Here is a 21,553-nt window from a genome sequence, read left to right as displayed (position 1 = left end):
GGTCGCTTATACCCCACTCAGTTCATTCCACTACCATCTCTCACTTTTTCTTCATGTCTGCTTTTTTACGTCTTTGGTAATCCGGCTTCCATACTTTTCACTACCATTATTTTTTTTTCAAGTCCTACATTCTCACGTTCTGCTGCCATCGACTCCTGCCTCAACTGGTCTTCAGCCTCCATAGCCTTCTCTCCGCCTTGTCGAGTTGTCAGGTTGTGCTGAGAGTCCAGCATTTTTTTGATAGATCGGCATGATTATTTGAGAGCACGCTGCCATTGTTTTTGCTGGCTCCTGCAGTGCTTACACTGCCAACATTTTCACCACGATGGATTTGCACAAACTCTACTTCTTTCCTGCAAGCAGCACTTTCCTCTTGACGTTTTTATCTCTTAACGTCAGCCGTGCACTGCTGAATGACTCACAGGTGTACTACTTTCCATGATAAAAATAATATTGGTAGTGTGATGGAACAAGTTATTCCAGAAAACCTCGAGAGATACATTTATAAGATTTTTTTTTATATATAGATTTGTCTCCCTACCTAATGTGGATTCGCCAGGAGCGAAACGTAGCCTTAATAAATATCTCATTAGTTGTTTTAGTGTTCATTTACTTAGCATATTGTTAGTAATTTTACCAATAACTGCCATATTGTAAATGGCTGTACTTAATACCTCTGGCAGTTTTAGTATCAGAGCTTCAACAGCCACACAGACTCGCCTTACTTGTTTTACAGAGCACGAAGGAAGTGTTCGTGTAATCTTCTGAACACTCGTGCGTTGACAACTAAACTACTGGGAATGCCTTTAGACAGACATTTGGAATAAACTCTTTGTAACGGAGAAAGAGAGAGAGAGAGAGAAATACTCGATAGTGTTATTGGATGTAAAACATACTGGTGTTGACGAGACAGTCCTGAAAAGAGTAAATTAATGCATGTTGTTTCTGCAGGACGGCGTTTTAAACATCTCATATTGTTTTGATCCTTGTTTGACAAGTAACACAGGTGGTAAATACAAAATACTCAAACCGCATTACCTAGCAGAGAAAACGAGTACAAAATCTTCATGTAAGATGCAGACATCTTTTCATAAGAGGGAGGGAGCAATACCAGCTGATGTAACTCTTTGAAAGAGACAAGTAAAGAAATGCAGTGTCTGGCAAGTAAATTATAGAGCAAAGTTTAAGAAGCTGCATTAAATATTGGTGCCACGCCTGGGAAAGTACTCAGGACGTTACATTAGTATGAGTACCACGTCAAGTACCTGGTCTCAGACCGAGCCGCGGGGGCGTTGACCCCCGAAACCCTCTCCAGGTAAACGCCTGGGAGAGTACAAAGGAAACTACATTAGTATGAGTACCACGCCTGGGAAAGTACTCAGGAAGTTACATTATGAGTACCACGCCTGGGAGAGTACTCAGGAAGTTACAGTATGAGTATCACGCCTGGGAGAGTACTCAAGAGATTGCTACTGAAGTTTCCTCTGGCACACTGGCCTGTGCTCTCTTACCCTTAAAAGGCAGGTGAGATATCAGAGTTGTAAAATATACAGAGACCTTTTACTGCTGGCACAGAATCAGTAAATCTTCTAAACTACTGGGAGCTCCTCAGCTCACTTGCAATGCACTCTGTGCCACACAGGGCACAGAGATGTATCATATCTGTGTAAGGGAAATCCTCATCTAAGTTCGTATTATGCACTGTTATAAAAATTGCTGACGTTGAGAGATATCTGTTGTAGATGCCCGGGGTCATTGCTCACACAATCCGGTCTCAAACTTATGTCTTTTCTTTGATGGTCTAATAATTCAGGCCATTAGTGTGTGTGTGTGTGTGTACGTGTACTCACCTAGTTGTGGTTGCAGGGGTCGATTCACAGCTCCTGGCCCCGCATCTTCACTGGTCGCTACTAGGTCACTCTTCCCGCTCCATGAACTTTATCATACCTTTTCTTAAAGCTATGTATGGATCCTGCCTCCACTACATCCCTTCCCAGATTGTTCCATTTCCTGACAGCTGTGTGACTGAAAAAATACTTCCTAACATCCCTGTGATTCATCTGAGTCTTCAACTTCCAACTGTGACCCCTTGTTGCTGTGTCCCATCTCTGGAACATCCTGTCTCTGTCCACCTATGCACCTTGTCGATTCCTCTCAGTATTTTATATGTCGTTATCATATCCCCCCTATGTCTCCTGTCTCCCAGTGTCGTCAGGTCGATTTCCCTTAACTTTTCCTCGTAGGACATACCCCTTAACTCCGGGACGAGTCTTGTTGCAAACCTTTGCACTTTCTCTACTTTCCTTACATGCTTGGCTAGGTGTGGGTTCCAGCATGTCTTGTGTGCGTGCGTGCGTGCGTGCGTGCGTGCGTGCGTGCGTGCGTGCATGCGTGTGTGTGTGTGTGTGTGTGTGTGTGTGTGTGTGTGTGTGTGTGTGTGTGTGTGTGTGTGTGTGTGTGTGCGCGCGCGCGCACGTGTGTGTGTGGATGTGTGCGCGCGCGCGTGTGTGTGTGTGTGTGTGTGTGTGTGTGTGTGTGTACTCACCTAATTGTGGTTGCAGGGGTCGATTCATAGCTCCTGGCCCCCTTCACTGGTCACTACTATGTCACTCCATGCTCCGTGAGCTTTATCATACCTCTTACAGCTGTGTATGGTTCCTGCCTCCACCACCTCACTTTCCAGACTATTCAGCTTCTTGACAACTCTGTGATTGAAGAAATACTTCCTAACATCTGTGACTCATCAGAGTCTTCAACTTCCAATTGTGACCAGTTGTTGCTGTGTCCCATCTCAGAGACACCTTGTTGATTCCTCTCAGTATTTTATATGTTGTTATCCTCTTAACATAATGATAAACGGATCACCTATCACAAAGCTCATAGAGGGAAAATTCTTAGGAATCCACCTTGATAATAGACTTAAATTTCAAACTCATGTACAACAAATTTCCAAGAAAATTTCCAAGACCGTAGGCATACTATCGAAGATACGGTACTATGTTCCACAGTCAGCCCTCCTGGCCCTATATCACTCACTCATTTACCCCTATCTCACCTATGGAATTTGTGCATGGGGCTCAACAACAATAAATCATCTCAGACCATTAATTACCCAACAAAAGGCTGCAGTCAGAATGATAACAAATTCCTACTCCAGGCAGCATACTCCACCAATATTCAAAACTCTAAACTTATTCATCGTACAAAACATCCATACTTATTATTGTGCCTATTACATACATAGAACACTAAACTCGGATATAAACCCTCCCCTCAAACTTCTTACCAACCTCAACAGAACACATGACCATAACACAAGGCACAGATTACTCTTTGATGTTCCCCGCGTCCATCTCACACTATGTAAAAACTCAATTCACATAAAAGACCCAAAGATCTGGAATTCATTACCTGTTTACCTGGAGAGAGTTCCGGGGGTCAACGCCCCCGCGGCCCGGTCTGTGACCTGTGAATATAAAAGAAATACTGTCTGTTTATTAATTTAAGACTCTTCTTAAAAAAAAACCACTTACTCACCCACGACTAAATAAATACTGAATAACTGTATCTCATAAATATGTAACCTGTGAACCTATCAAACTATTTTTTTTAATTACATTACCTAATAGAATACTCCATTCTCTTGAATGTACAGTAACTCATCTAATGACCATATGACCTGTTTCTGCACTTCAAATCATTGATTTTACTCGATCTGATTCGATTATATTATACATTGTTATGCTATAAATTTGTACAACTTTAATGCTTCTTATTTGAAATATTCATTTGTACTTCATGTTGTAATTTGTTTACTGTAATTTTTACCACTGAATATATCATTGCTTAGTTAATCTTAAGTTAATTTTAAGCCTGCCCATAATGCTCTACATACAAGGGGCTTTTGGCATGTACACACAATCACTATATTTGTTTGTACAACTATGTATCATGTCCAAATAAAAAATTAAATAAATAAATGTCGTCCCTGTCCCTCCTGTCCTCCAGTGTCGTCAGGTCAATTTCCCTTAATCTCTCATCGTAGGACATGCCCCTTAGCTCCGGGACTAGTATCGTTCAAACCTTTGCACTTTCTCTAAATTCCTTACGTGTTTGGCTAGGTATGGGTTCCAAATTGGTGCTGCATACTCCTGTATGGGCCTGACGTACACGGTGTACAGGGTCCTGAACGATTCCTTACTGAGATGTTGGAATTCTATTCTTAGGTTTGCTAGGCGCCCATATGCTGCGGCAGTTATTTGGTTGATGTTCGCCTCAGAAGATGTGCCCGGTGTTAAACTCACCCCAAGATCCTTTGCCTTGAGTGAGGTTTATAGTATCTGGCCCCTTAGATTGTACTCCGTTTGTGGTCTTCCTTGCCCTTCCCCAATCTTCCTTGCCCTTCCCCAGTGACTTTGCACTTGGTGGAGTTGAACTCCAGGAGCCAGTTTCTGAACCTGAGTCGATTCCGCCTGTCATGTCATACACATACACCAGGAAGATAACAAACAAACAAAAGGAGGAAAGTGAAAACAAAATAAAAGTATCAGTGAAGGTTGACATATCAGTAGGCCTCCAGGAAGTGGTACGGCCCTAGTCAGGTTGTCATAAGGAAAGAAGTGATAGTACTAGCAGAAAAAGTTTAAACACTTGAAGATGGAGTTCTGTTCCTAAGACCACGTCGTTAAACGAATTTGTCTAAGTGAGGAGCATACTATAATGGTAATGAGTTTGTTTCAACTATCTTTGATATTGTTTTAATGTCAACTTTGCACCATTTAAAACATTTCTGGTATATTTTTAAATGTTTATACAGTAGTGTACTGCATATTGAAATAAACAGAATAGAGGAAATCGGCTATGAATACTGGTCGGAGAGTCCGTCGTAAGTCCGAGGCGTCGGTAAGCGAGTACGTCATTTTGTGAGGAGAGACATATAATATATATATATATATATATATATATATATATATATATATATATATATATATATATATATATATATATATATGAGCAAAGTGCTCGCAGAGGATCAAGGAGACCGGAGAGTAAGACACAGCAAGGGAGCAGCAGCGAGCAACTAGAGACTACCACTTCTCTGCCAGACGCACGTAATATTCATCTAGTTGGGGTTGCACTAGCACCAGTCTTTGCATGCTGAAAACTGAGGGTCACTCCTGAAAGTTATCAGAATTAGAGTAAGTAGCATTTACTAGCACTGATAGCATTTACTAAGGTGTAGGTGAGTTAACTCAGGGCATGATGGTAGGCTTCCACCAGTACACACACAAACGAACGTGCGCACACAAGTACCCATGTGCTCACGTGTTTTTTCAGGCACTTGTAGAAGCAGAGAGTAGACTTAGTATCATTGACAGGTAGATTGGCTGAGGAGTAAGTGAGGAGGGTTATTTTCCAGGCACACACTCTCTTGCAAAGTTAGAATGTATGAGAGTATATTGGTACTAACGCTCATAATTATATGGGTGTGCAGCATGGGTGGTGAATGTTACAACAAGATGTTGTTTCTGAGGGCAATGTGTGGTATTAACATTATGCAGAGAATCCATAGCTTGAAGATTGGGAGGTGTGGGGTTTCTAAAAGTATTGTCCAGAGGGCTTAGCGCTTCTTTTTTATTATAATAATAATGAGGACGGGTTGTTGACGTGTTTCAGACATTTAGAAAGGATGAAACGAAATGGAATAACTTGGAAGGTGTATAAATCGGTAGTGGAGGGAAAACTGGGTAGGGTGTCGTCCTGGGGAAGGTTGGAAGGAGGGAGTAAAGGGGTTTTGTATGCGAGGGACTTGCATGGAAAATCTCGCAGTTGAATTTTCCAGACTGTTATAAACCCTCCCTAAGTTGGGGAAAAGGAGAGAAGGGACTACATCCCCACCATGCCTATGGGGTTGCCACATTTCTTTATATACTCTTGATTTGTAAGACCTAATCTGTAATGAAGCCCATACGCTAATGTCTATGCACTATGACTTATGTATTTAAGCTAAGTTAGAGTTAGATTAATCTAGTTTAGTAAACTACAACACCTCACATCCTACACAATAGGCTATAGGCACTCCTGCATCCCACTGTGCCCATGGGGTATGCAGCGTGCATACCTGTCAGTCACAAAAAACACCATAGTGAGCACAGGACGACTTATCCGGAAGTTCTGCAATGAAGTCCTCTAACATTCGATAACACATTACAACGTGAATTTGATACATTTCACCTCGATAATTATCTCCGTGGTGTACTAGGTGGTTACGCATGACTTTTAGAAGTCTCTGGAACCATGGCCACATTTCACCGCTGGTGTACTAGGCATAATGTGTGATTTTTACGGGTCTCTGGAAACAGCCATCACTCTTCCACGTGAGATGCTGTATAGTCCTTGTGGCTTAGCGCTTCTTTTTGATTATAATAATAATCTTCCACGTGAGTACCTCGAGTGTATTGAAAGCGCATTTGAACATTGGGGCTATGTGTAAGGGGGCTGCCACCAGAGATCTACTGTGCAACCGTCAACGCACACTGCCCATTTGAGAATAGAAGAAGAAATTATTTCAGGTATCTAGGAATGAGGTGGACTTGGAGAACTAACCTAATCAATCACAACTCCCACACACCCTCTATTCTACACAATTTAGGCTTCCAGCAAGAGTGCATGAGTGTGTTAGGGTTGAGTGGAGGCAAATTGTTTTCGTGATTTGATATGTTATTGGAATGTGAGCAAAGTAACATGAAAGGATTCAGGGAAACCGGTTAGACAGACTTGAGTCCTGAAGGTCGAAATTACAGTGCCTGCACTTTGAAAGAGGGATGGAGATATATTGCAGTTTTTTAAGTGTAGTGTAGGCACTTCTCTGGCAAGACAGTGATGGAGTGAGTGTTGATGGAAATGTTTCTTCTTTTTTGGGTCACCCTGCCTCGGTGGGAAAGGCCAGTGTGCTAATAAATTATATATATATATATATATATATATATATATATATATATATATATATATATATATATATATATATATATATATATATGTCGTGCCGAATATGTAAAACTGGTCAATTAGCAAGAACTCATTTAAAATTAAGTCCTTTCTAAAATTTTCTCTTATACGTTTAAAGATATATATTTTTCATAAATGTTAATGTAAAAATTTATAATTTTGCGCCAAAAGAATCTTAGAAAACTTACCTAACCTTATTATAACAAGAGCAGTTTATTTTAGCCTAACCCAACTAAATATATTTTAGATTTTTTACAATAATTTAATACTAAACAAACACAGTGAAATATATTTTTTCGTTAGGTTAAGAATGATTTTGGCGAAATTATTGCATACACAAATTTTCACTTGTCTTATATGGCAAGATGAGCGTTGCCATATATATATATATATATATATATATATATATATATATATATATATATATATATATATATATATATTATATAATAGCTTATATAGCAACGCTCTTCTTGCCAAATAAGGCCAGCGAAAATTTGTGTATGCAATAATTTCGCAAAAATCATTCTGAACCTAACGAAAAAAATATATTTAATTGTGTTTATTTATTATTAAATTATTGTAAACTTATCTAAAATATATTTAGTTGGATTAGACTAAACTAAATTGCGCTTTTTATAATAAGGTTTGGTAAGTTTTCTAAGGTTCTTTTGGTACAAAATTATTATTTTTTACATTAACATAAACGAGAAAAATAGATCTTTAAAAGTATAAGAAATTTTTTTAGAAAGGACTTAATTTTAAATGCAGTATCAGCAGCAGCAGCAAAAACAACAATAGCAGCAGCAACAACAGCAGTGCAACAATAGGAAAAACAGTATCAGCAATAGTAGCAGCAGCAGCAACAGCAATATAAACAGAAGCAATAGCAGCATCAGCAGCAACAGCAGACCATCTTGGCAGGGTGATCGATAAGGTTATCTTGGCTCAGTGATAATCGTGGCAGCCGATAGCTCCCTGGGTAAATACCGTAGTGGAAGGTAGGTGGGCGGCGAGGTGGGTAGCAGGTGGGTACTGGAGTGTCATAAGTGCTTTAGAGGGCCCTCTAATAGAGCACAGTGTGTGAGGTGTTACTTAACAGAAGCCATGGAGCTGCCAGTGCTGCTTTGTGAAGCATGACAGGTGTTGAGGTTAGGAAGCTGCCAGTGTTACTCGTGATGGATGACAGGTGTAGAGGCCAGAAAACTACTAGTGTTGCTTGTGAACATGGCAGGTGTAGAGGCCAGGAAGCTATCCATGTTGGTCGCTCACTGTGCTGTGTTTTCAAAGACTTCTCTGCCTTACCCTAACATCTAAAAATAGTAATATAAGTTAACAATTATACTGAACAATTAGTTATGTTTACCTCCCTCCCCGCCCTTCACTCCTGCCATTAGTATTTTATAGAGGAATCTGAACGCAGGTGTCATCACACAGTCATTAGAAACCACTAATATTGCTCCTATTTCTCAAAGGTGGGAGTAAGGCAATTGCAATAATCTTTAAAACAATATAACGCGCTAACATGACTATCCCATGGAATCACAGTTATTTCAAAATCCAGGGCAGCATGATTTAGCACAGGTCGCTCCTTCCTCTCACAACTACTGCTGGATCATTACGACGTGGTCCTGGATGCACTGGTAGATACGCTAACTGCTTATGTAGTAAACATTATTTTTTCCAAAGCCTTCGACAAGTACGACCATGGTGTGATAGCACATAAAATGCGTTCAAAATGAATAGCTGGAAAAGTGGGCAGATGGATGCTTAACTTTTGTAATAACTAGAACCCAGATAATTGTAGTATATAGAGTGAAGTCAGAGACTGCCACAGTGAAAAGCTCTGTTCCTCAAGAAGAATTACTGGTGCCCACTTCTGTTTCTCCTTACACCTGATACTGACAGACATAACATCGTAACATCCTTTGCTGATGACACCAGAATATCTGTGAGAGTGGCTTCTGTCGAAGACACAGCAAACCTTCAAGCAGATATAAATCAGGTCTTCAAGTGGGCCTTTGATAACAGTGTGATGTTTAACGGCTCCTTTCAAAGGAGACGAAATTCCCGAGCTGGGAGACGTACAAAGAAATATCTGTCCTCAAATACATTCGATCAAGCATTCAAACTACTGAGAACGTTTGAAGTCCCTTCAACTGTAATCATTGGAACGTAGGTGAGAAAGGTGTATCCTAATTTACACAAGGAAAATCGTGAAGGCACAGGTCCCAGCCCTGAACACTGAAATCACTCCCACCGTATGACAACAAGAGACATGGCAGATGGTAAAAATTACCTCCATTAAAAAGCAGAAGTGCGACGAGTACACTGAGAGAACTCGATGAATGTCAGATTCCCGACTATTCAACGCCTTCTCACTGTGCATGAGGGGAATTACCAACAAACCTCCGGCTATTTTCAAGAGGGAACTCTACAAGTTCCTGCATTCAATTCCTGACCAGCAGGCCTGAGGCTTGTGTGCAAGACTGCACGTGGCCAGCAGTAACAGCCTGGTTGATCAGGCCTTGATTCACCACCAGGAGGCCTGGTCTGGGGCTTGACCGCAGGGGCATTGACACCCGGAAATATCCTAGGTAACTTCGCCTCCTTCCCCTCCTGCAACATGTGTTGACTTCACTAACCCCCACTTTTCCCATCCTGCCACATTCTTGTGTTTACCTACCTTCCAGTCCTCCTCCTTTATCACACACTTGTGTTTTTCTCCCTACCCTCTTTTCTTCCAGCCATATACTTAGTGTTTATCTTCATTCGTGGTCCCAGATTATTCAACATCTTACCAGAAGATATCAGAAACACTGCTGGGACAAGTGTAGAAATCTTCAATAGGAGACTGGATAAGTATCTTCACCAAATGGCAGATCAACCAGGCTGTAATGGATATGTGGGGCAGTGGGCCATCCACAGCAACAGCCTTGTTGACCAGACGAGCCTGGCCCATGGCCGGTCTCCGGGAGTAGAAAAACTCTTGGAACCTATTAAATGTATATCACAGGTAAAGGTATCCATCACCCCTTCCCTTCCAGCCACGTATATTTACCTCTTTCCCTCCCTCCCTTCCTTGTTCCGCTATGGAAAAATGGAGGAAAATGAAGACTGTAGCAGAGTACAAGATAAACTCAATTTATTCAATAGAGTGACAGTCCCAGGTATGAATCTTAGGAGTAATGATGTCAGAAGATCTCACTTTCAAGGCTCACAACAATATTGTCATTTCATGGTGAGCAGAAACCTGAAGCCAAGACAGCAGTGCCTAAGTGTACCCAACAGGGCTAACAGAATACTTGGATTTATCTCAAGTATAAGTGGCAGATGTCCGGAAGTTATTGTACAGCTCTTTACATCACTAGTGAGGCCTCATTTAGATTATGCTGCTCAGTTTTGATCTCCTTAATGCAGGAGGATGTAGACTCATTGGAGAACATACAGAGAAGGGTGACTAAAGTGATTTACTGTGTAGGGAATCTCCACTCTCTGGAGAGACGTAGAATGAGGGGAAATATCATTGAAGTACATAAGTGGATGGGGGGCATAAACAAAGGAGATATTAATAAAGTGCTGAGGGTGTCAACATAAGAACATAAGAAACATAAGAAAGGAGGAACACTGCAGGAGGCCTGTTGGCCCATACTAGGCAGGTCCTTTACAATTCATCCCACTAACAAAACATTTGCCGAACCCAAATTTCAGCGCCACCCAAGAAATAAGCTCTGATGTGAAAGTCCCACTCAAATCCAACCCCTCCCACTCATGTACTTATCCAACCTAAATTTGAAACTACCCAAAGTCCCAGCCTCAATAACCCAACTAGGTAGACTGTTCCACTCATCAACTACCCTATTTCCAAACCAATACTTTCCTATGTCCTTTCTAAATCTAAACTTATCTAATTTAAATCCATTACTGCGGGTTCTCTCTTGGAGAGACATCCTCAAGACCTTATTAATATCCCCTTTATTAATACCTATCTTCCACTTATACACTTCGATCAGGTCTCCCCTCATTCTTCGTCTAACAAGTGAATGTAACTTAAGAGTCTTCAATCTTTCTTCATAAGGAAGATTTCTAATGCTATGTATTAATTTAGTCATCCTACGCTGAATGTTTTCTAACGAATTTGTGTCCATTCTGTAATATGGAGACCAGAACTGAGCTGCATAATCTAGGTGAGGCCTTACTAATGATGTATAAAGCTGCAGTATGACCTCTGGACTTCTGTTGCTTACACTTCTTGATATAAATTCCAGTAATCTATTTGCCTTATTACGTACGCTTAGGCATTGCTGTCTTTGTTTAAGGTTGCTGCTCACCATAACCCCCAAGTCCTTTTCGCAATCTGTATGGCTAAGTTCTACATCATTTAACTTGTAAAGTAAAAGGACACAAGTGCAACTAATGTGACATTTTATTGTAGCAATGTTTCGCTCTCCAGGAGCTTTATCAAGCCATGGCTTGATAAAGCTCCTGGAGAGCGAAACGTTGCCACAATAAAATGTCACATTAGTTGCACTTGTGTCCTTTTACTTTACATATTGTCGGTAATTCTACCAACTTTATTACAATCATTTAACTTATAAGTACTAGGGTTATGGACACTCCCAAGCTTCAGAACCTTGCATTTATCTACATTGAACTGCATCTGCCACTTTTCTGACCAAGAATAGAGTTTGTTTAAATCCTCCTGAAGTTCCATAACATCTACGTTTGAATCAATTATCCTACCTATCTTTGTGTCATCGGCGAATTTGCTCATATCACTAGTAATTCCCTCATCAAGATCATTGATATATATTATAAACAACAACGGGCCCAAGACTGATCCCTGTGGAACGCCACTTGTTACAGATCCCCACTCGGATTTAACCCCATTTATGGACACTCTCTGCTTCCTGTCAGTGAGCCATGACTCGATCCACGAGAGCACTTTTCCCCCAATGCCATGAGCTGCCACTTTCTTTAACAGTCTATGGTGCGGAACTCTATCAAAAGCCTTACTAAAATCTAAGTAAATAATATCAAATTCTTTATCGTGGTCAACAGCCTCAAAAGCTTTACTGAATGATAAATTAGACACATGTGCAACTCTTGGGTATCTTTATTGAGAAAATGTTTCGCCACACAGTGGCTTCATCAGTCCATACGTAGGAGAAACTTGAAGAAGAGGAGGAGAATGAGGTAATCAGTCCCTCAACCTTGAGTCGATGTGTTCAGTCCATCAATCTTGAATAGAATACGGCATATCAGCGGAGAAGCAGCTTATAAACCGTATGGCAGGAGAGGTGCAGCAGTCATAGGTGGTGTCACATTTGTTCAATGTGGAAGTAGGTCGTGCCCAAGAATTAGGCAAGCGAAGAATTCCTAAGTATTAAGATCCCAAGAAGTTGCAGTGTCTGACAGATTTGTAGATGAATGGTTCAGAGAACCGACAAATCTGTCAGACACTGCAACTTCTTGGGATCTTAATACTTAGGAATTCTTCGCTTGCCTAATTCTTGGGCACGACCTACTTCCACATTGAACAAATGTGACACGACCTATGACTGCTGCACCTCTCCTGCCATACGGTTTATAAGCTGCTTCTCCGCTGATATGCCGTATTCTATTCAAGATTGATGGACTGAACACATCGACTCAAGGTTGAGGGACTGATTACCTCATTCTCCTCCTGTTCTTCAAGTTTCTCCTACGTATGGACTGATGAAGCCACTGTGTGGCGAAACATTTCCTCAATAAAGATACCCAAGAGTTGCACATGTGTCTAATTTATCAACATGTCGGTTCTCTGAACCATTCATCTACAAAGCTTTACTGAAGAAAGTTAATAAATTAGTTAGACAAGACCGGCCTCTTGTGAATCCATGCTGAGTATCATTAATCAAGCTATGCTTATCGAGATGGATTCTTATAATCTCAGCTATAATTGACTCTAGTAATTTGCCTACAATTGAGGTCAGGCTTATTGGGCGGTAATTTAACGGTAACGACTTGTCCCCTGTTTTAAAAATAGGAATTACATTAGCCATCTTCCACATATCAGACACTACACCTGTTTGAAGAGATAAATTAAAAATATTAGTTAATGGTTCACAGAGTTCCATTTTGCATTCCTTAAGAACCCTTGAAAAAACCTCATCAGGACCCGGCGACTTATTTTGCTTCAGTCTGTCTATCTGCTTCACAACCATTTCACTAGTGACTGTGATGTTACATAATTTATCTTCTTCTAGCCCACTATAAAAATTAATTACTGGAATATTGTTAGTGTCTTCCTGTGTAAAAACTGAGAGAAAATAATTATTAAAAATCGAGCACATTTCATTCTCTTTGTCAGTAAGGTGCCCATAGTTATTTTTAAGGGGACCTATCTTATCTCTAACTTTTGTTCTATAGACCTGGAAAAAACTTTTTGGGTTAGTTTTAGAATCCCTAGCAACTTTAAGTAGGTAAGAACCAGAAATAATTGATTTAAGTTGAATTAATTTAGATTTAGAAAGGACATAGGTAAGTTCTGGTTTTCTAACAGAGTTGTGGATGCGTGGAACAAATAGGTTTGTAGATGAATGGTTCAGAGAACCGACATGTTGATAAATTAGACACATGTGCAACTCTTGGGTATCTTTATCTCTTATGTATGGACTGATGAAGCCACTGTGTGGCGAAACGTTTCCTCAATAAAGATACCCAAAAGTTGCACATGTGTCTAATTTATCAACATGTCGGTTCTCTGAACCATTCATCTACAAACCTGTCAGACACTGCAACTTCTTGGGATCTTATTACTTAGGAATTCTTCGCTTGCCTAATTCTTGGGCACGACCTACTTCCACATTGAACAAATGTGACACTACCTATGACTGCTGCACCTCTCCTGCCATACGGTTTATAAGCTGCTTCTCCGCTCATATGCCGTATTCTACTCAAGACTGATGGACTGAACACATCGACTCAAGGTTGAGGGACTGATTACCTCATTCTCCTCCTGTTCTTCAAGTTTCTCCTATGTATGGACTGATGAAGCCACTGTGTGGCGAAACGTTTCCTCAATAAAGATACCCAAGAGTTGCACATGTGTCTAATTTATCAACATGTCGGTTCTCTGAACCATTCATCTACAGAATACTACTGTATACTAACGGCCACCTTCAGGACAGGCCGAGATTCCTGAGCAGGAAAATGGACAGAGAAATTTCAAAGCCATTATACACTCAAGCGTCTGAACTACTGGAAACACTTTAAGTACTTTCATTTATATTCCTTGAAACAAAGGCGAGAAAGTTACATTATAGTTTATACCTGGACAATCCTGGAGGGACTGGTCCGTAGCTTGAACACCGCAATCACTCCATATGACAAGAGACTTGGCAGACGGTGCAAAATACATTCAATAAGAAGCAGTGGTGCGACAACTACACTGAGAGAATTCGACGAATGTCAGAGGTCTGTACACAAATAACCCGCACATAAAAGAGAGAAGCTTACGACGACGTTTCGGTCCGACTTGGACCATTGACAAAGTCACACTAACAGAGGTGGAGCAGGACGGCTATATATAGGCAGGAAGAGGTGGAGGTAGTAGTAGTAGTAGTAGTAGTAGTAGTAGTAGTACAAGAATTGTATATAATACCGACAGGATGAAATGACACATGCACAACACCCGGGCATCCCCACCGTAGACGTTTCGCCATCCAGCCAGCCACTGGATGGCGAAACGTCCACAACAAAGACAACCAGACGCTGCACATATGTCTTAATTTCATCAGTAGTTGTAGTCTACCTGGAGGGCATTCCGGGAATCAACGCCCCCGCGGCCCGGTCCACGACCAGGCCTCCCGGTGGATCAGGACCTGATCAACGAGGCTGTTACTGCTGGCCGCACGCAGTCCAACGTACGAACCACAGCCCGGCTTATCCGGCACCGACTTTAGGTATCTGTCCAGCTCCCTCTTGAAGACAACCAGGGGTCTACTGGTAATGCCCCTTATTGCTGGTGGGAGGCTGTTGAACAGTCTTGGGCCCCGCACACTTTGTGCGTTTTCTCTTAGTGTACCAGTGACGCCCCTACTTTTCACTGGGGGTATGTTACATCGCCTGCCAAGTCTTTTGCTTTCGTAGGGAGTGATTTCTGTGTGCAGGTTAGGGACCAGTCCCTCCAGAATCTTCTAGGTGTAGATTATGATATCTCTCGCCTGCGCTCTAGTGAGTACAAGTCAAGTGCTTCCAGGCGCTCCCAGTAGTTAAGGTGTTTGATGGAACTTATACATGCAGTAAAGGTTCTCTGTACATTCTCAAGATCTGAAATTTCACCTGCTTTGACTGGGGATGTTAATGAACAGCAGTATTGCAGCCTTGAGTGAACAAGTGATTTAAAAAGGCCCGACTCTTCAACGTCCTCCCTCCATGCATTAGGGAAATTACCAGCAAACCTCTGGAGATCTTTAAGGAGGAATTTGACAAGTTCTTCCAATCAATCCCTGACCAGCCAGGCTGTGTTTCTTACATTGGACTGCATGCAGCCACAAGTAACAGCCTGATTGATCAGGCCTTAATCCCACCAAAGACGCTCCCTCTACAGAAGACGACGAAGAGTCACTGAGCTCCTCAGGAGTGCTAGAATATCTGATACACGAAAGGAGGCGCTGACCAGGGAAGTGGAAACTATCGAACTTAAGCTAAATGACTCTTACAGGAACCAGGAGAGGCAGGAGGAGCTTAAAGCTATTAGTGAAATTGAAAGAAATTCAAAATATTTCTTTTCATATGCCAAAAACAAGGCAAATACCACATCTAGTATCGGGCCCTTACTCAGACAGGATGGGACTTACACAGACGACAACAAGGAAATGAGTGAAATATTGAAATCCCAGTACGACTCTGTGTTTAGTGAACCACTAATCGGTCTGAGGATCGACGACCCAAATGATTTCTTCATGAATGAGCCTCAAAATTCCATAAATGTATGCCAGATTTCCGACATTACCCTAACTCCGATAGATTTCGAAAAAGCCATTGACAACATGCCTATGCACTCAGCCCCGGGCCCAGACTCGTGGAACTCTGTTTTCATTAAGAACTGCAAGAAACCCCTCTCGCGTGCCCTAAGTACACTATGGAGGAGGAGCTTGGACATGGGTGAAATTCCACAGTCACTTAAAACAACGGATATAGCCCCACTCCATAAAGGTGGCAGCAAAGCATTAGCTAAGAACTATAGACCAATAGCTCTGACATCCCACATCATAAAAATCTTTGAAAGAGTGCTAAGAAGCAGGATTGCAAATCACCTGGATTCCCAAAATCTGCACAATCCAGGGCAACATGGGTTCAGGGCAGGTCGCTCCTGCCTCTCACAACTACTGGATCACTATGACATGGCCTTGGATGCACTGGAAGAAAATCAGAATGCAGATGTAATATACACAGACTTTGCAAAAGCATTTGACAAATGCGATCATGGCGTAATAGCTCATAAAATACGTGCTAAAGGAATAACTGGGAAAGTGGGGAGATGGATCTTCAACTTCCTAACAAATCGAACACAAAGAGTAGTGGTCAACAGAGTTAAATCGGAGGCTGCCATAGTGAAGAGCTCTGTTCCACAAGGCACAGTACTCGCCCCCATCTTATTCCTTATCCTCATATAAGACATAAACAGAGATATACACCACAGCACCGTATCATCCTTTGCGGATGATACTAGGATCTGCATGAGGCTGTCATCTGCTGAGGACGCGGTTAACCTCCAAGAAGATATAAACAAAGTTTTCCAGTGGGCAACGGTAAACAATATGATGTTCAATGAGGACAAATTCCAACTACTCCGTTATGGAAAACTGGAGGAGATAATAACTAGAACAGAGTATACTACTGACTCCGGCCATACAATAGAGCGGAAAAATAATGTAAGGGACCTGGGAGTAGTAATGTCTGAGGATCTCACTTTCAAGGATCACAACAGTGCCACGATCGCACGTGCAAAGAAAATGATAGGATGGATAATGAGAACTTTCAAAACGAGAGATGCCAAGCCCATGATGATCCTTTTCAAATCACTTGTTCTCTCTAGGCTGGAATACTGCTGTACATTAACATCTCCATACAAAGCAGGTGAAATCGCAGATCTAGAGAGTGTACAGAGATCCTTTACTGCACGTATAAGTTTTGTCAAGCACCTTAACTACTGGGAACGCTTGGAAGCACTTGACTTGTACTCGTTGGAACGCAGGAGGGAGAGATATATCATAATATACACTTGGAAAATCTTGGAAGGAATGGTCCCAAATCTGCACACAGAAATCACTCCCTACGAAAGTAAAAGACTGGGCAGGCGTTGCAAAATGCCCCCAATAAAAAGTAGGGGTGCCATTGGTACACTAAGGGAAAACACCATAAGTGTCCGGGGCCCAAGACTGTTCAACAGCCTCCCATCAAGCATTAGGGGAATTACCAATAAACCCCTGGCTGCCTTCAAGAGAGAGCTGGACAGATACCTAAAGTCAGTGCCGGATCAGCCGGGCTGTGGCTCGTACGTCGGACTGCGTGCGGCCAGCAGTAACAGCCTAGTTGATCAGGCCCTGATCCATCGGGAGGCCTGGTCGTGGACCGGGCCGCGGGGGCGTTGACCCCCGGAATAACCTCCAGGTAACCTACAGGTAACCATGAGGCCTGGTGGATTAAGGCCGCGGGGGCGTTGACCCTCTGAAACATCCTTCAGGAGTCAAGTATCTTTCTCCCCCTTCTGCCGCATATTTTAGTTTACCTCCCTCCTCCACATCCTCCTCCTACTCCTGCTCCTCCAACTCCTGCTCCCTCCTCCTCCTCCTCCTCCTCCTCCTCCCTCCCTTATCCATCCCCCACCTCCTCCTCCTTCCTTCCTTCCCCTATCCCTCCCCCTCCCCCCGCCCCTCCCCCTCCCTCCATTTCACTCACCTTCCCTCCTGGTCATAAACATGGAAAGTCATATAATATCCTTAACGTTGATTGTTACCAAATTTTGTTTCCTGTTTTCATGTGGGATTTCATAGTATACACATCTGTCCCATCCTCTTAATGACGTTCAATATTTGACTCTGGCTGAAACAGTCAAACGGGTGACTGTTCACGAGTCATAAATAATCTTTACCTGAATGTATTCTCTACTGTGTTGGAGGGTCTCTTGTTTTCTGTTGTGCTGGAGGGTCTCTTGTTTTCTACTGTGTTGGAGGGTCTCTTGTTTTCTGTTGTGCTGGAGGGTCTCTTGTTTTCTACTGTGTTGGAGGGTCTCTTGTTTTCTGTTGTGTTGGAGGGTCTCTTGTTTTCTGTTGTGTTGGAGGGTCTCTTGTTTTCTACTGTTGGAGGGTCTCTTGTTTTCTACTGTGTTGGAGGGTCTCTTTGTTTTCTGTTGTGCTGGAGGGTCTCTTGTTTTCTACTGTGTTGGAGGGTCTCTTGTTTTCTGTTGCGCTGGAGGGTCTCTTGTTTTCTACTGTGTTGGAGGGTCTCTTGTTTTCTACTGTGTTGGAGGGTCTCTTGTTTTCTACTGTGTTGGAGGGTCTCTTGTTTTCCACTGTGTTGGAGGGTCTCTTGTTTTCTGTTGTGCCGGAGGGTCTCTTGTTTTCTGTTGTGCTGGAGGGTCTCTTGTTTTCTACTGTGTTGGAGGGTCTCTTGTTTTCCACTGTGTTGGAGGGTCTCTTGTTTTCTGTTGTGCTGGAGGGTCTCTTGTTTTCTGTTGTGCTGGAGGGTCTCTTGTTTTCTACTGTGTTTGAGGGTCTCTTGTTTTCTACTGTGTTGGAGGGTCTCTTGTTTCCTACTGTGTTGGAGTATCTCTTGTTTTCCACTGTGTTGGAGGGTCTCTTGTTTTCTGTTGTGCTGGAGGGTCTCTTGTTTTCTGTTGTGCTGGAGGGTCTCTTGTTTTCTACTGTGTTGGAGGGTCTCTTGTTTTCTACTGTGTTGGAGGGTCTCTTGTTTTCCACTGTGTTGGAGGGTCTCTTGTTTTCTGTTGTACTGGAGGGTCTCTTGTTTTCTGTTGTGCTGGAGGGTCTTTTGTTTTCTACTGTGTTGGAGGGTCTCTTGTTTTCTACTGTGTTGGAGGGTCTCTTGTTTTCCACTGTGTTGGAGGGTCTCTTGTTTTCCACTGTGTTGGAGGGTCTCTTGTTTTCTACTGTGTTAGAGGGTCTCTTGTTTTCTACTGTGTTGGAGGGTCTCTTGTTTTCTACTGTGTTGGAGGGTCTCTTGTTTTCTACTGTGTTGGAGGGTCTCTTGTTTTCTACTGTGTTGGAGGGTCTCTTGTTTTCTGTTGTGCTGGAGGGTCTCTTGTTTTCTACTGTGTTGGAGGGTCTCTTGTTTTCTACTGTGTTGGAGGGTATCTTGTTTTCTACTGTGTTGGAGGGTCTCTTGTTTTCTACTGTGTTGGAGGGTCTCTTGTTTTCTACTGTGTTGGAGGGTCTCTTGTTTTCCACTGTGTTGGAGGGTCTCTTGTTTTCTGTTGTGCCGGAGGGTCTCTTGTTTTCTGTTGTGCTGGAGGGTCTCTTGTTTTCTACTGTGTTGGAGGGTCTCTTGTTTTCCACTGTGTTGGAGGGTCTCTTGTTTTCTGTTGTGCTGGAGGGTCTCTTGTTTTCTGTTGTGCTGGAGGGTCTTTTGTTTTCTACTGTGTTGGAGGGTCTCTTGTTTTCCACTGTGTTGGAGGGTCTCTTGTTTTCCACTGTGTTGGAGGGTCTCTTGTTTTCTACTGTGTTAGAGGGTCTCTTGTTTTCTACTGTGTTGGAGGATCTCTTGTTTTCTACTGTGTTGGAGGGTCTCTTGTTTTCCACTGTGTTGGAGGGTCTCTTGTTTTCACTGTGTTGGAGGGTCTCTTGTTTTCCACTGTGTTGGAGGGTCTCTTGTTTTCCACTGTGTTGGAGGATCTCTTGTTTTCCACTGTGTTGGAGGGTCTCTTGTTTTCTACTGTGTTGGAGGGTCTCTTGTTTTCTGTTGTGCTGGAGGGTCTCTTGTTTTCTGTTGTGCTGGAGGGTCTCTTGTTTTCTACTGTGTTGGAGGGTCTCTTGTTTTCTACTATGTTGGAGGGTCTCTTGTTTTCCACTGTGTTGGAAGGTCTCTTGTTTTCTGTTGTGCTGGAGGGTCTCTTGTTTTCTGTTGTGCTGGAGGGTCTCTTGTTTTCTATGTTGGAGGGTCTCTTGTTTTCTACTGTGTTGGAGGGTCTCTTGTTTTCCACTGTGTCGGAGGGTCTCTTGTTTTCCACTGTGTTGGAGGGTCTCTTGTTTTCTACTGTGTTGGAGGATCTCTTGTTTTCCACTGTGTTGGAGGGTCTCTTGTTTTCCACTGTGTTGGAGGGTCTCTTGTTTTCTACTGTGTTGGAGGATCTCTTGTTTTCCACTGTGTTGGAGGGTCTCTTGTTTTCCACTGTGTTGGAGGGTCTCTTGTTTTCTACTGTGTTGGAGGATCTCTTGTTTTCCACTGTGTTGGAGGGTCTCTTGTTTTCCACTGTGTTGGAGGGTCTCTTGTTTTCCACTATGTTGGAGGATCTCTTGTTTTCCACTGTGTTGGAGGGTCTCTTGTTTTCTACTGTGTTGGAGGGTCTCTTGTTTTCCAATGTGTTGGAGGGTCTCTTGTTTTCCACTGTGTTGGAGGGTCTCTTGTTTTCTACTGTGTTGGAGGATCTCTTGTTTTCCACTGTGTTGGAGGGTCTCTTGTTTTCTACTGTGTTGGAGGGTCTCTTGTTTTCCACTGTGTTGGAGGGTCTCTTGTTTTCCACTGTGTTTGGAGGGTCTCTTGTTTTCTACTGTGTTGGAGGATCTCTTGTTTTCTACTGTGTTGGAGGGTCTCTTGTTTTCCACTGTGTTGGAGGGTCTCTTGTTTTCTACTGTGTTGGAGGATCTCTTGTTTTCTGTGTTGGAGGGTCACTTGTTTTCCACTGTGTTGGAGGGTCACTTGTTTTCCACTGTGTTGGAGGGTCACTTGTTTTCTACTGTGTTGGAGGGTCACTTGTTTTCCACTGTGTTGGAGGGTCACTTGTTTTCTATTGTGTTGGAGGGTCACTTATTTTCTATTGTGTTGGAGGGTCACTTGTTTTCCACTGTGTTGGAGGGTCACTTGTTTTCTATTGTGTTGGAGGGTCACTTGTTTTCCACTGTTAGAGGGTCACTTGTTTTCTATTGTGTTGGAGGGTCACTTGTTTTCTATTGTGTTGGAGGGTCACTTGTTTTCTATTGTGCTGGAGGGTCACTTGTTTTCTATTGTGTTGGAGGGTCACTTGTTTTCTATTGTGTTGGAGGGTCACTTGTTTTCTATTGTGTTGGAGGGTCACTTGTTTTCTATTGTGTTGGAGGGTCACTTGTTTTCTATTGTGCTGGAGGGTCACTTGTTTTCTATTGTGTTGGAGGGTCACTTGTTTTCCACTGTTAGAGGGTCACTTGTTTTCTATTGTGCTGGAGGGTCACTTGTTTTCTATTGTGCTGGAGGGTCACTTGTTTTCTATTGTGCTGGAGGGTCACTTGTTTTTTATTGTGCTGGAGGGTCACTTGTTTTCTATTGTGTTGGAGGGTCACTTGTTTTC

At 42.5% G+C, this 21,553-nt stretch overlaps 1 protein-coding gene across 5 annotated transcripts in view; it reads left to right on the top strand.

Annotated features, from left to right (window-relative positions):
• Nucleotides 1-21,553, top strand: part of LOC128697034 (glucocorticoid-induced transcript 1 protein) — a 638,463-nt gene that overhangs the window by 373,518 nt on the left and 243,392 nt on the right. The window contains exon 1 of one of the 5 annotated variants that reach the window (XM_053788583.2): nucleotides 8,137-8,159. The exons of the other annotated variants lie outside the window; for them this stretch is intronic. The gene's annotated coding sequence lies outside the window, so the exon portion shown is untranslated. Of the gene's footprint in view, nucleotides 1-8,136; nucleotides 8,160-21,553 lie in introns of those variants that run through there. 5 annotated transcript variants of the gene reach the window in all.

Source organism: Cherax quadricarinatus, chromosome 2 (assembly GCF_038502225.1).
Source record: "Cherax quadricarinatus isolate ZL_2023a chromosome 2, ASM3850222v1, whole genome shotgun sequence".
In the NCBI taxonomy this organism is placed as follows: Eukaryota; Metazoa; Arthropoda; class Malacostraca; order Decapoda; family Parastacidae; genus Cherax; species Cherax quadricarinatus.
Note: the sequence above shows the minus strand (reverse complement) of the source record. Positions and strands in the feature narration are given on the sequence as shown.